The sequence below is a fragment of the Rutidosis leptorrhynchoides genome, chromosome 3 (genome assembly GCF_046630445.1).
Source record: "Rutidosis leptorrhynchoides isolate AG116_Rl617_1_P2 chromosome 3, CSIRO_AGI_Rlap_v1, whole genome shotgun sequence".
Taxonomy (NCBI): domain Eukaryota; kingdom Viridiplantae; phylum Streptophyta; class Magnoliopsida; order Asterales; family Asteraceae; genus Rutidosis; species Rutidosis leptorrhynchoides.
The window spans coordinates 441,427,550-441,444,437 of record NC_092335.1 but is presented as its reverse complement, the minus strand read 5'-3'; the positions used below and the strand labels follow the sequence as shown (position 1 = coordinate 441,444,437).

The following is a 16,888-nucleotide window of genomic DNA, read 5'->3' as shown; positions in this document are numbered from 1 at the left end:
CTTGAGAAACTTGTTCTATCTAACGTTTTCAAGTCCTAACAAACTTTTTCAAACATACCTTACAGAAATGTACCTCATTTCAGATCGAGATTCTTGTTTCACTTCTAGATTTCGGAGTGCCTTACAAAAAGTCTCGGGACCACGCTTAAACATGAGTACAACACATCAACCACAACCCGACGGACCGAGCAAACATATGATTCAAACTTTGGAAACCATAACACGAGTTCGTGTTATCGACTTCAAATTTACTTGAGAAAAGTACTTAGTCAAATTCTCTTACTACAATAAAATTTCATTCGAGTATTAACGTCACACTTTTCGAGGACTCGGATAGCCGTGAATGTCATTTTCTTAAATTGTTGAACCGAAGTAGTTGACATGCAAACCACCGGACCCGGACTCATTCATGAGATGACCGTTATGATCGTTTAAATCCAAGAAAGGCTCAAGGCGGACCGTAGTCGCCAAAAGAGCTATGCCGATGTTAGACGTGGACCTCTCGAATTCCAAGTGGTTAAAAGCGTAACGTTAAAAGTCGCACCTTAGGAAGGTGCAATCCGTTTCGGGAAACGTAGGAAGCTAAATCCGCGATACACAAAACCTTTTAAAATTCTGGGGGCGTTTCGGACCCGTTACTAGCCGTTTAGATTTTTCAACTCATTCGAGTCTCCGTACATCCCACATTCTACGTATCAAACTTAAAGACGTGCCTTGCGAAACCAGGACTTGTTACCCTCTTTGACGAACCTACTATCGATGACAAACTTTCCTTCCTAGGAGAACCGGTTGAAATTTTGAATCATGAAACCAAACTTTGAACCAACGTAAAATCGCGACTGTCGAAGTTCGTTGAAATACCCGAGGGAGTACCTTCACTTATTCGTAGAACCGACAACGCAAGATCTCGAGGAAGAAACAACGACTACTACTTCCAACTAAATTTCGGGACGAAATTTCTTTTAAGGTGTAGGTAATGTAACATCCCGTGTTTTTCCGTTAAATTTATTTTTAACACTATCTTTTTTTTTTAATAATACCTTTCGTGATTTAAATTCGTGGTTTCCATTGACTAACGTTCATAATATTCCCGTTATTTAATTATAACATCACTCGTTTACTCGAGCGTTTTTAAAATATTCGTTTGGTTAATTCCCACACCCGCTTTGAAACTTGAGGGACCGAGGTTGCCAAGTGGGCAAACTAGTTGACTAGGTCAACTAGTCAACCCACCTCATCTACCCATTCACTTCCACTCATCTCCTTCTCTCCTTTCTCATCTTCCATTTTTGAACTTAAACACCCAACTCACAAATTCATCATCTAAATCCGATTGGAGAAGCAAACATCAAAACAAATTACATTTTCGTGATCCTTTCTTCATCCTCTTCGATTTGGTACCAATTTCATAGCTTGGGGTAAAGTTTCTAAAAACTCTAGATTTCTCTAAATTCATTTTATATACTTGAAATGGTGTTAGTTAGTGTCTATGGCTCGTGTCTAGCATGAATACATGTTTTGTTTGCTCGATTTGTTGTTTTGAGTAACTAGTTTGAACATTTGAAATGGGTGTGCTTAATCTTGAGTTTTGGGTGATTAAATGTTGTTAAATTGTTAAAGTTCATGTTTTAATTGTGTTACTAGTATCACTAGCTTCAATTTGATGTGTAGGTTGCTTGAGAAAACTCCATAAACTCGATTATTGGTTTTGGTGGATTTGGGTTAGGGTTTGATGAACTTGAAATGGAATTTTGATGCTTTGAATGCCATGAAATGTTATTAGTTAGTGATTAGTTGTATTGTATGTTTCATTACCTTCAAAACGGCATATCATATGTGTGAATTACATTCCCGAATCTTAAAATGCGTTTTGTAAACTTGAAACGATGGTTTTGAACATTTAATGACCACTTGACGAGATTTCGGCTATTGTAAATGATGTTTTGCTTGATGAAAAGTGGTTAGTGGTATTCTTTGTCAAAATACCTTTCCAACGATATAAGATATTTGTTTTGGATGTTTACGGTTTAGGATTTATGGGTATTTGAAGTTGGATTCGTGCTTGAGTGTGAAAACTGCCAGAATTCTCTGCACAGGTAATGGTGCGGCGCGCCATATACCCGCGCGGCGCGCCAAATTGGTCTGTCCAACTTTGTCGATTTTTGAATAATGTTTGCTATGCTACACACCTCCGATTCACATGTAACTTGTTCTAACATGCTCATATATGATTAAAAACCTCAGAAAAATAGTTCGGGACCCGACCCGAACGTGTTGACTTTTCGTTGACTTTGACCGACCGAAGTTCGACTTTTTGTCAAACTTAACCAAATGATTGTGCAATCTTCCTAACTTGTTTCTATACTCGTATCTTGCATGAAACTTGACAAATTGATTCACATGCTATTTATTCGAGTCGTAACGAGCCATAGGACTAATTGAACGCATTTCACCCGACCTTGTGTCGTAATCGGTTAATTAATACAACGTACTTGTTTAGGTCAAGGCTAAGCAACTATCATGCACACGTTTACTTTGTGAAGTACTTTTATACTCGTGCACTCGAGGTGAGATCATAGTCCCACCTTTTCAACAACTTTGTATACTTTTAAATTGTGGGCTGAGAAACATATACTTTGTTACATTTTGTACTACTTACTTTTATATTTTGAACACAAGTACAAGGAAAACAAACATTCCACAGCGAGTTAGAACAAAAATCCTCAATTCGATTATCATTAGTTACACTTGCAGGGTGTAAGCGAGAACTTATATTGTGTGGCCATACGGGTTTGACAAACCCTCATTACGGACGGTTCGCTACCGTCTACGGATGAAATATATTTTCGAGAAACAGTGTATGTTCTAACACTATTGTGATGGGGTTCTATGGAAGGAAACGTTAAGTCTTGATAATTGGGTGCTCGCGAACAATACTTTTGGAATGCAAACGATTTTGATAATCAACTATGGGAATACTAAATCTTGTGGTTCAAAAACAACGTTTACAAATACACCTATGATTTCACCAACGTTTTTCGTTGACAGTTTCCTATATGTTTCTCAGGTTCATACTCGGCTACTTGATACATGCTTCCGCACACTTTGATTACTTGATTGGAGTCAACCATGCATGCATACGCTAGGGATAGCACTTTTGGATTCAAACTTTTGTTTACATACTTACGCTATTTATAGCAACTGTGTTTTTAAACTAATGATGTCGCAAGTTATTTCATTTATACTTTATGACTTTTGTAAACTTAGACTTGTTGTCGAACGGTTTTGTAAACTAAACTTGCAAGTCTTGTACCTTTCAAATGAATGCGACATAATTTTGGTCAAACGAGTCTCATATAGGGACTACGACCACGCAACGGGACCTAAGTTAACAGCGCCGTCAATAACGGTTTTGGTCGGGTCGTTACAAGTGGTATCAGAGCGTTGGTTGTAGGGAACTAGGACGTGCATTAGTGTGTCTAACAGAGTCGTTAGGACGCATTAGTGAGTCTAGACTACAACCGGATAGTTAGCATTTGCATTCTGACATACATTTGCTATAGATAGCACTTACTTGACTACTTGTGCATTATACTTGAATCATTCTTAGGAAAACTTTTTAATGGTACCCAACCTTCATCATACGAACTCGTATCCCGCCACTTTTTGGTAACACACGTAAATTCATGATTCATACACGTATGGATGACGACGACTTCATTAGTCACACTTGTTCGGGAACTCTGTCTCCCGGATTGTTATTTGCCACCGTTTCAACTTACTATCGGTTTCCCACTGGTGTTTCTTACTATCTACTTTTTGGTGTTACTACCATCACTACTCTAGGTAAGTATCGTCATCAACATTTATCACTACGGTTGCGTGCTACTCGTTATCATGACTCGTTACTCTTTTCATACCTGAATACCTTATTGTCTGACTCGAATCGCATTGACGTGAACAATCACTTATACACTTCCCTCGGGGAACGCTTCCTTAGAGTTGCAGAAATTCTTTCGATTTAATACGAGTCACGTTTGAGACGTCGTTACATTTTGTTCATTTTAGGTCTTCACGATGACACGAACTTGAATCTATGGAGTGATGTGGGAATGGAGGTATGAGTTAGCGTAATATAACGACACTCGATCAACGTGGTTATATTACGGTAAGACATACCAAAGTTCTAGTGACACGTGATGGTGGTTAGACTCGATCAACCTAAACACCACCATGAGCCATGTACATGACATCATCTATTCATGTTTGGACATCTGAAAACTCCGAAAGTACTGACAACAACCATACCAGGGACACACCTTCGAATATTGTCGAACCATATTTATGCTTCCGAATGAATGACGAATTCTTTCAACTTCAAACATACGTTATACATGAATACTATCTCGTCCTCGCACAGTCTTATTGATTAACTACAATTTACTCGTTATGCTTACATCGGGGCGGAAACTTCTCTTGCATCACCCTCATAATTCTGGTTCAGGAAATCTTTTATTCTAAACTCTCGATGGAGAGAGAGACTCTCCACGTTATACTAGTATTCGCCTCGAGGGTGAATAGTCCCGACGAACATTTTTGGAAAATGATAAATCTTCCGCGGCGCAAATTTCTTGAGAAACTTGTTCTATCTAACGTTTTCAAGTCCTAACAAACTTTTTCAAACATACCTTACAGAAATGTACCTCATTTCAGATCGAGATTCTTGTTTCACTTCTAGATTTCGGAGTGCCTTACAAAAAGTCTCGGGACCACGCTTAAACATGAGTACAACACATCAACCACAACCCGACGAACCGAGCAAACATATGATTCAAACTTTGGAAACCATAACACGAGTTCGTGTTATCGACTTCAAATTTACTTGAGAAAAGTACTTAGTCAAATTCTCTTACTACAATAAAATTTCATTCGAGTATTAACGTCACACTTTTCGAGGACTCGGATAGCCGTGAATGTCATTTTCTTAAATTGTTGAACCGAAGTAGTTGACATGCAAACCACCGGACCCGGACTCATTCATGAGATGACCGTTATGATCGTTTAAATCCAAGAAAGGCTCAAGGCAGACCGTAGTCGCCAAAAGAGCTATGCCGATGTTAGACGTGGACCTCTCGAATTCCAAGTGGTTAAAAGCGTAACGTTAAAAGTCGCACCTTAGGAAGGTGCAATCCGTTTCGGGAAACGTAGGAAGCTAAATCCGCGATACACAAAACCTTTTAAAATTCTGGGGGCGTTTCGGACCCGTTACTAGCCGTTTAGATTTTTCAACTCATTCGAGTCTCCGTACATCCCACATTCTACGTATCAAACTTAAAGACGTGCCTTGCGAAACCAGGACTTGTTACCCTCTTTGACGAACCTACTATCGATGACAAACTTTCCTTCCTAGGAGAATCGATTGAAATTTTGAATCATGAAACCAAACTTTGAACCAACGTAAAATCGCGACTGTCGAATTTCGTTGAAATACCCGAGGGAGTACCTTCACTTATTCGTAGAACCGACAACGCAAGATCTCGAGGAAGAAACAAAGACTACTACTTCCAACTAAATTTCGGGACGAAATTTCTTTTAAGGTGTAGGTAATGTAACATCCCGTGTTTTTCCGTTAAATTTATTTTTAACACTATCTTTTTTTTTAATAATACCTTTCGTGATTTAAATTCGTGGTTTCCATTGACTAACGTTCATAATGTTCCCGTTATTTAATTATAACATCACTCGTTTACTCGAGCGTTTTTAAAATATTCGTTTGGTTAATTCCCGCACCCGCTTTGAAACTTGAGGGACCGAGGTTGCCAAGTGGGCAAACTAGTTGACTAGGTCAACTAGTCAACCCACCTCATCTACCCATTCACTTCCACTCATCTCCTTCTCTCCTTTCTCATCTTCCATTTTTGAACTTAAACACCCAACTCACAAATTCATCATCTAAATCCGATTGGAGAAGCAAACATCAAAACAAATTACATTTTCGTGATCCTCTCTTCATCCTCTTCGATTTGGTACCAATTTCATAGCTTGGGGTAAAGTTTCTAAAAACTCTAGATTTCTCTAAATTCATTTTATATACTTGAAATGGTGTTAGTTAGTGTCTATGGCTCGTGTCTAGCATGAATACATGTTTTGTTTGCTCGATTTGTTGTTTTGAGTAACTAGTTTGAACATTTGAAATGGGTGTGCTTAATCTTGAGTTTGGGTGATTAAATGTTGTTAAATTGTTAAAGTTCATGTTTTAATTGTGTTACTAGTATCACTAGCTTCAATTTGATGTGTAGGTTGCTTGAGAAAACTCCATAAACTCGATTATTGGTTTTGGTGGATTTGGGTTAGGGTTTGATGAACTTGAAATGGAATTTTGATGCTTTGAATGCCATGAAATGTTATTAGTTAGTGATTAGTTGTATTGTATGTTTCATTACCTTCAAAACGGCATATCATATGTGTGAATTACATTCCCGAATCTTAAAATGCGTTTTGTAAACTTGAAACGATGGTTTTGAACATTTAATGACCACTTGACGAGATTTCGGCTATTGTAAATGATGTTTTGCTTGATGAAAAGTGGTTAGTGGTATTCTTTGTCAAAATACCTTTCCAACGATATAAGATATTTGTTTTGGATGTTTACGGTTTAGGATTTATGGGTATTTGAAGTTGGATTCGTGCTTGAGTGTGAAAACTGCCAGAATTCTCTGCACAGGTAATGGCGCGGCGCGCCATATACCCGCGCGGCGCGCCAAATTGGTCTGTCCAACTTTTTCGATTTTTGAATAATGTTTGCTATGCTACGCACCTCCGATTCACATGTAACTTGTTCTAACATGCTCATATATGATTAAAAACCTCAGAAAAATAGTTCGGGACCCGACCCGAACGTGTTGACTTTTCGTTGACTTTGACCGACCGAAGTTCGACTTTTTGTCAAACTTAACCAAATGATTGTGCAATCTTCCTAACTTGTTTCTATACTCGTATCTTGCATGAAACTTGACAAATTGATTCACATGCTATTTATTCGAGTCGTAACGAGCCATAGGACTAATTGAACGCATTTCACCCGACCTTGTGTCGTAACCGGTTAATTAATACAACGTACTTTTTTAGGTCAAGGCTAAGCAACTATCATGCACACGTTTACTTTGTGAAGTACTTTTATACTCGTGCACTCGAGGCGAGATCATAGTCCCACCTTTTCAACAACTTTGTATACTTTTAAATTGTGGGCTGAGAAACATATACTTTGTTACATTTTGTACTACTTACTTTTATACTTTGAACACAAGTACAAGGAAAACAAACATTCCACAGCGAGTTAGAACAAAAATCCTCAATTCGATTATCATTAGTTACACTTGCAGGGTGTAAGCGAGAACTTATATTGTGTGGCCATACGGGTTTGACAAACCCTCATTACGGACGGTTCGCTACCGTCTACGGATGAAATATATTTTCGAGAAACAGTGTATGTTCTAACACTATTGTGATGGGGTTCTATGGAAGGAAACGTTAAGTCTTGATAATTGGGTGCTCGCGAACAATACTTTTGGAATGCAAACGATTTTGATAATCAACTATGGGAATACTAAATCTTGTGGTTCAAAAACAACGTTTACAAATACACCTATGATTTCACCAACGTTTTTCGTTGACAGTTTCCTATATGTTTCTCAGGTTCATACTCGGCTACTTGATACATGCTTCCGCACACTTTGATTACTTGATTGGAGTCAACCATGCATGCATACGCTAGGGATAGCACTTTTGGATTCAAACTTTTGTTTACATACTTACGCTATTTATAGCAACTGTGTTTTTAAACTAATGATGTCGCAAGTTATTTCATTTATACTTTATGACTTTTGTAAACTTAGACTTGTTGTCGAACGGTTTTGTAAACTAAACTTGCAAGTCTTGTACCTTTCAAATGAATGCGACATAATTTTGGTCAAACGAGTCTCATATAGGGACTACGACCACGCAACGGGACCTAAGTTAACGGCGCCGTCAATAACGGTTTTGGTCGGGTCGTTACAACAACAATACATTAATATATAACAATATAAACGAACAAGGTTAACACCTTAACCCAATACCGAGAACCAAATACCACAATGAAGATTGGCTGAACTACACGAGCCTTATTATCCGAAACCACACGAGATTACTATCTTCACAACATCGAGGTTGGCCGAACTACACGAGCCTTAGTAATCCGAAACGACACGAGATTACTACCTCAATAAGATGACCGAACTACACGAGTCACCATGAATCCGAACTACACGAGATTCATTTTGATAAGATGACCGAACTACACGCGTCATCGTGAATCCGAACTACACGCGATTCACTTCTCCAACTCAAAACCCTTCGCCATTGGGGTTATATCATCCACATCACAACCACGTGTGATAGTGTACACACAAAACGTGTACCTCGCCAAAGGTGGTCAACCAAAACGCACAACCGTGCCAATTAGATCTAAACGCAAGTCCATCAAATCCACCTATATGTGAAGTGAGCTCTATAACCGAGAACCACTTCACCCGACCCGCACCCATCCTACACATACATATGCACATAGGATATTAACACTCACCTTGTCGCCTTGATGAATGCTTTCAAGTAAACCGCAACTCGCCAATGGAAAGTACCTATTCCATTATCACAAATTCAACAACACACTTAGATTGGATTTACAAACCAACCCAATTTGACACTTAGTGCAAATTCGACCCAAATGCACTTCCAAGTACAAACCTTGCCCAAAATTAACCAATAATCACTAACACAAGTGGGAATGGTCCTAACACGCCAATTAAACCCGAACACAAGTGTTAAACACTTACAAATCTTCAAATTGCCCATAAACCCTAATTTTGACCCATAAGGTCAAAATCTCACCATTTACAAGTTTTGACACCAAAACACCTTTAACTCGGTTTTATACTTCAACTTAATCCATTTTAAGTTTATAAACCTCATTAAATCGCCAATTAGGTCATAATCATCACTAAACCCTAATTTTGACCCAAAGTCAAAACTAGTCAACCAAATAACCCTAAATGGGTTTCAATACTTCCATAATCACTAACTTAAGTGATTAAACCCAATTTCAAGTTCTAATCATGGCCAATTAGTTCACCAACCCATAATCCACCAACAATAGCAATAAACCCGATTACTAGCATCACTAAACTCATTTCAAGAGTTTAAATGGGTTTCTCATAAATTTAAGTTCAAACCCTAACTTGATTATCAAAATCAAACAATGAAATTCGGAGTTAGAACTTACCACAACCACCAAAACGTAGCTAGGAACGAGGTGAACAACTTTAAAACCCGAGACTTTGATCAATTCAAGCTCCTTCTTCTCCAAAACCCCAAATCTCTCTCTAGAAATCTCCCCCTCTCTCTAGAATGATTTGAGAGTGTTAATGGATGTGAAATGTGATCCAAAATTGAATCTAACCAGCTGATATGGCTTCACATCCGGCCTCAAGTGAAAAGACCAAAAATCCCCTCATTAAACCCAAAATAGAAAAAACAGAATTCTGTCGCTGGGCTCGTGCGCGGCGCGCACCCATGGGTGTGCGCGGCGCTCACCCATGTCTGGGCAGAATCTGAGCTTTGTTTAATTACACAATGCTTCCTGCACTTTATGTAGCATAATTACCCTTCCGTATAATAAATATTAGGTTCTTACAACTCTCCCCCACTTAGAATCGATCACGTCCTCGTGATCCTCGTCACTTAACCAAACGGACCACACTCCACGGTCCTCAAACATAAGTCCCAATCCGACTTTCCTAAGCAATCCTTCCCAATGAATCGCCTTTAAGCAACTAAATCGTCACACGCGCTTTATCAAATCACAATACGAGCACTATAACCATGCACATTCCCTCACATCGGGAAAACTCAACCAAATCTCGTACCGAGATATAGATCTTTTAGCGTACACTTACCGAGTAAAACGCTAAAAACAACCAAGTCTGAACCTAAGGTCAACAACCCGAAACGATGAAGACCGAACCAAACGAACCCTTACGGATTACACCAATCACTAAACATCCCTTGTAGTGCGTCATACGACCAATACGCAACTACCGTAACATCATAATCCAACGGCTAGAACTGATAGCGCCCAAAACGACTATGGAAACGCAAAACCCAAGGTGTACGAAATCAACCATCGTCACAACCGTAACAAACATGTGAGCGAAACACGGCTAACGCATCACTGAACATACAACATGGTCCTCACGACCCCACCATCAGTGTATCAATCAACCGATAGATCAAACAACACAGTCCTTACGACCCCACCATTGGTGTATAAAACAACCAATAGATCAAACATCCCGGTCCTTACGACCCCACCATCGGTGTATAAAACAACCGACGGAACACGCAACACACGAAGGCTGGCCGAAAACACACGCGCCTTAGTGAATCCGAACTACACGCGACTCACTACCTTCACTACAACAACAAACGGGAATGGCCGAACTACAAGCGCCATAGTGAATCCGAACTACACGAGAGTCACTATCCCAGAGGAATGACCGAACTACACGAGTCATTTGTGAATCCGAACTACACGAGACTCACTCCTCAATACAATGACCGAAACCACACGAGTCATTTGTGAATCCGAACTACACGAGATTCACTTCCACAACATCGAGGTTGGCCGAACTACACGAGCCTTAGTAATCCGAAACCACACGAGATTACTACCTCAATAAGATGACCGAACTACACGAGTCACCATGAATCCGAACTACACGAGATTCATTCCGATAAGATGACCGAACTACACGCGTCATCGTGAATCCGAAAACACACGCGATCCACAACCATGATGAAGTCAGCGGACCCGAAGATCATGCTTCACCAATCTCAACACCGGATGAAGTCAGCGGACCCGAAGATCATGCTTCACCGATATAACACCACGCTCATGATGAAGTCAGTGGACCCCGAAAGTCATGCTCCACCAATCACGTACTCCCATGATGAAGTCAGCGGACCCTAAAGATCATGCTTCATCAATCAACCATACCATAATGAAGTCAGCGGACCCCGAAAGTCATGCTTCATTAATCATAATCCCATGATGAAGTCAGCGGACTCCGAAAGTCATGCTTCATCAATCAACAATCCCACGATGAAGTCAGCGGACCCCGAAGGTCATGCTTCATCTATCACATACGCACTTTCGGCCTCAATCATCGAGTCGTGCAACATCACGCTCTGCTACACTACAGTGAACCCTAGCGGACCACTAACCATCCATAATCGAGCAAGAACCACCTATACCAAACATAGGTACCAAACAATAATTCTCCAAAAGAGAACCCGACACACACCTCCCTTAACCGAAGGATTTCACCTTGCTCGCCAACACGTCCATTATCTCCCAACGAGATTCACCAACTTACCACCTCGGTGATAATTTACAAATCCAATATCATAAGTACAAGTTAACCGAAATTGCACTCTACTACAAATCGATCCAAACTAGTTCTCGACCAAATTTCCGGATCTACCAAAAACATCATCCGAAATATCACACTAAATCTTCCTCGTGCGGGAGTGTAACTCCCCTTTTGGAACCACGTCCCAATATCACAACTCTTACAACCGCATAATGCTACCACAGGTAGACTTTACCAACAATTGGGCTCACACGACCCATTACCACATCTTGCTCCAACCTTGAGCACACGAAGGATTTTAACCAACCCTTAAACACTTTGAACGAAAAGTGTACCGCAACACAATCTGAGTCGAACACCACGCTAGTAGGTATAAAATAGGCACCTAATGTCACGTCATAAAGACTCCATTACCAACACACATCGAGATTTAAAACACTCGATCTCAAGGGTTCCAACCAACTGACGAACCTCATGATTCGTCACTTCAACATAAAAGCGAACACGCGCTTAACAACCAAACACCAAAACCATTCCGTGGCTTGGTAGAAACGTTTCCCAAATACTAAGGAATGCTTGGTTGCACCAAGTCTTACGCCCTTCGCCCGTCAATCAAACATCAACATAGGGTACTTCCATTAGGAACGTCACCCATAGCATAACATGCACAACAAAGGCATACAACTCAAACTCAAACGGCATTTAATAAATAATCAAAAGACATATTTATTAAATTGAAACGTACCTTAACGTCTCCTTGCCGCACCCGTCCCCGCTAACTTGGGACATTCCGACTTACGATGTCCTTCTTTTTGGCAATTGAAGCACAACATACTATCACCCTTTGGTACCGAACATTCCCAAGACTTGTGACCCCTCACGCCACAATTGTAACATCTAGCCGCACTAGAATCCGATGCACCCGTTCGCGTACCACCCGTGCTCACACTCGGACCCTTAGTCCTCTTACTCGGAGCACCATAAGAAACAACCCTTCTCTCACTTGAAGGTTCACCCTTCTTCAATCGTGAATACGACTCGAAACCTCTAGCCAAGTCGAATAATTGTGAAAACGATTTCGCTTGACTCCGACTAATTTTACTCTTCAAGTCATCATTCATTGTTCGATAGAAATCCCCCATCAACAAACGATCATTCCCTAAATACTCCGGGCAAAAACGAGCCTTCGCCATAAAGGTCGTCTTGAGAGTATTCAAATCCATAGATCCTTGTCGCAAATTTCGCAACTCATTACAAATCGGCCGAAGTCCGGAACTCCTCAAAGAATTCCTCCTTAAACTCGTCCCACGATAAGGTCATAAACGTTTCGCCACTGACAAGATCAATCTTACCATCCAACCAATCCCTTGCCCTACCCCGCAACAAACTAGTAGCGAGTCTTGTCCTCTTCTCGGGAGGGCATTCAATAGTACGAAAACACCCTTCGACGTCCGAAATCCAAGTTGTGCTTATCAAAGGATCCGGTTTCCCGTCATACATCGGGGGTTTAGTCCTCATGAAGCTCTTAAGATGACGTTCCATTTCACTACTACCCCGAAATTCGAAATACTTCCTATCCATTCTTTCTTCCAACGCACCCATTTGCTCCGCAACGGCGGCCGCAACTCTAGTATTAAACTCCTCGTCGTTCGTCTCGATCTCGTTTCGCGTCGTCGTTCGTCTCGATCTCGTTTCGCGTCGCCATTCTAAAGAATGCAAAACGATTAGTCCATGAACGTATAAAACCATACGCACCACACCGCCCCATCTTGCTAAACACTCGTCGTACATCACTTGTTTGACACGATTTGCACCCGTAATAAGGTTTGCAAGTCCTTATTACGCACACACGCCGCATCAACTCGTTAGTACAACGACCGCTTCGCTCGATGATATAAACAAACACAAACAAAATTCTACGCGATATAAACACGCGCGAGAATTACACCACAACACAATAATATATTTATAATATCCGTATTACTAATATAAACGTTAGTCCACCTACAAACAAGGCACTAACTATAACCCATTCCGACCCGTAATCCTACAAGTCCCGCAACAAAATAGCACACACAAAAGTCTAAGTCTAGGCACCTATCTCAAGTCACCTAAATCCCTTAGACCATGCTCTGATACCACTTGTAACATCCCAACCCGTTAACCAACCAAAAACGCGGAATAAAATTTTTTTTAAACTGGACAGAAGGGTGCGCGGCGCGCACCACTGCCTGTGCGCGGCGCGCACAAGGCCTGTGACAGTTCTGATCAAAATGTCCATTTTTCGTGAAAAGATCTTCGACTTCCCGACACTTTTAGACCAAACGCTTTTCACAACAATTTATATTAGTTAAAACTAACACGTTCCAATAATAAAATGAGTTTTACGAGACCGGGCCCACATCGGCCGTTTTACGACTTTCGTACAAAATACAAGTTTCGACCACATGATTTTTAACACAAAATAAAGACCGAGCATGGCGATTGGGGATACGCTACCCAATCCTAATCAATCCAAAAGCAAGATCTTCTAAAGCAACTATGCGAGTCCACTAGTCCCCGTTTACCCGAGCCACCGCATCCATGCAATCTATAAAAATGTCAACAAAGAGAGGGTAAGCTAATGCTTAGTGAATGATAATATACTACATACATATATATGCATAAAATGGACACGCCACGAAATAACAAATACCGCATACCGAAGCATCCATATATAAGGCACTACATTTAGCATACCGTACGATCTCTAAGCAACGAGCTAAAGATACAACAACAATTATAAGTTCACCAACGACGATGTGAACAACGCCAAGAAGCTACACCCGGAGGGTTAGCTACACTACAACAATACATTAATATATAACAATATAAACGAACAAGGTTAACACCTTAACCTAATACCGAGAACCAAATACCACAATGAAGATTGGCCGAACTACACGAGCCTTAGTAATCCGAAACCACACGAGATTACTATCTTCACAACATCGAGGTTGGCCGAACTACACGAGCCTTAGTAATCCGAAACCACACGAGATTACTACCTCAATAAGATGACCGAACTACACGAGTCACCATGAATCCGAACTACACGAGATTCATTTTGATAAGATGACCGAACTACACGCGTCATCGTGAATCCGAACTACACGCGATTCACTTCTCCAACTCAAAACTCTTCGCCATTGGGGTTATATCATCCACATCACAACCACGTGTGATAGTGTACACACAAAACGTGTACCTCGCCAAAGGTGGTCAACCAAAACGCACAACCGTGCCAATTGGATCTAAACGCAAGTCCATCAAATCCACCTATATGTGAAGTGAGCTCTATAACCGAGAACCACTTCACCCGACCCGCACCCATCCTACACATACATATGCACATAGGATATTAACACTCACCTTGTCGCCTTGATGAATGCTTCCAAGTAAACCGCAACTCGCCAGTGGAAAGTACCTATTCCATTATCACAAATTCAACAACACACTTAGATTGGATTTACAAACCAACCCAATTTGACATTTAGTGCAAATTCGACCCAAATGCACTTCCAAGTACAAACCGTGCCCAAAATTAACCAATAATCACTAACACAAGTGGGAATGGTCCTAACACGCCAATTAAACTCGAACACAAGTGTTAAACACTTACAAATCTCCAAATTGCCCATAAACCCTAATTTTGACCCATAAGGTCAAAATCTCACCATTTACAAGTTTTGACACCAAAACACCTTTAACTCGGTTTTATACTTCAACTTAATCCATTTTAAGTTTATAAACCTCATTAAATCGCCAATTGGGTCATAATCATCACTAAACCCTAATTTTGACCCAAAGTCAAAACTAGTCAACCAAATAACCCTAAATGGGTTTCAATACTTCCATAATCACTAACTTAAGTGATTAAACCCAATTTCAAGTCCTAATCATGGCCAATTAGTTCACCAACCCATAATCCACCAACAATAGCAATAAACCCGATTACTAGCATCACTAAACTCATTTCAAGAGTTTAAATGGGTTTCTCATAAATTTAAGTTCAAACTCTAACTTGATTATCAAAATCAAACAATGAAATTCGGAGTTAGAACTTACCACAACCACCAAAACGTAGCTAGGAACGAGGTGAACAACTTTAAAACTCGTGACTTTGATCAATTCAAGCTCCTTCTTCTCCAAAACCCCAAATCTCTCTCTAGAAATCTCCCTCTCTCTCTAGAATGATTTGAGAGTGTTAATGGATGTGAAATGTGATCCAAAATTGAATCTAACCAGCTGATATGGCTTCACATCCGGCCTCAAGTGAAAAGACCAAAAAGCCCCTCATTAAACCCAAAATAGAAAAAACTGAATTCTGTCGCTGGGCTCGTGCACGGCGCGCACCCATGGGTGTGCGCGGCGCTCACCCATGTCTGGGCAGAATCTGAGCTTTGTTTAATTACACAATGCTTCCTGCACTTTATGTAGCATAATTACCCTTCCGTATAATAAATATTAGGGTCTTACAGTTTCTTTTACGTTTGTAATATTTTTATTGATTTAAATATAAGTAATAATAGGCGTGGGGCTGAGCCGCCTAGCTTGACTAGGTTCAAAACCCCCAAAAAAAAGAGAATATAGTCAAAATTCTTATTTGCAGCGTTGAAGAATATTGTTATTGTCGGCAAAAGTAGCATATCAAAGCGGTTCTTGATCCTCAGCAAGCCACGGCGTAAAGAAAAAAAAAACGCTACGGAAAAGGAGAAGCCGTCAAGAAATCTGCAACTGCATCAACGAATATCAGTTTATTTACCGTGGCAAATAAGAGAAAAAGAAAATTACTTTTGTTTTTATTTGTTTGTGTTTTTTCATTATTAGAGTTTTCTTCCAGTCCGAGCTTTCGCGATTTCGCCGCTCGGACTGCGGGGGAGTGTTAGACGGATTATTAGTAGATTGGTCCAAGTCCAATTGTGGATCGGGTCCATTAGAGTTTATCTAGGTTTATGGACTATGTACTCTATAAATATCTTATTGTGATAATATAATCATGGGGGTTTACAATATTTAACATAGAGACTACTGAATAAAATATGAACAAGATGTATTGTGATTGATTAAGACTGAATATTTGTAAGTTTGAATGTTCATTAGTCAATGATCATATGCATCTTGATTTTTGCAACTAAATCGAAAGTTTTTAATCTATTGGGTTCGATTTTGCAAGTGTTTAGGACTCTAAATATTTGGCTACTAACCAAACGTGTTTAATTAGAAGTAGGTAAAATAAATGCAAGTTTTTATAAGAAAAATTCTCTCTATATACTAATTCCTAAAGCGCCTACTGTCCCTCTAGAGTTACTGTAACGTTCGTCCTCAATGCTCTTTTAATATATAATATCTTTTCTGTTTTTCTTTCATTTATTTTACAA

At 40.1% G+C, this 16,888-nt stretch overlaps 1 protein-coding gene across 1 annotated transcript in view; it reads left to right on the top strand.

The window, feature by feature from the left end:
• LOC139897922 (S-type anion channel SLAH4-like) overlaps positions 1-16,653 on the top strand; it is a 29,303-nt gene extending 12,650 nt beyond the window's left edge. The window contains exon 3 of the mRNA XM_071880635.1: positions 16,529-16,653. The gene's annotated coding sequence lies outside the window, so the exon portion shown is untranslated. The remainder of the gene's footprint in view (positions 1-16,528) is intronic.
• Positions 16,654-16,888: the final 235 nt, after the last annotated feature.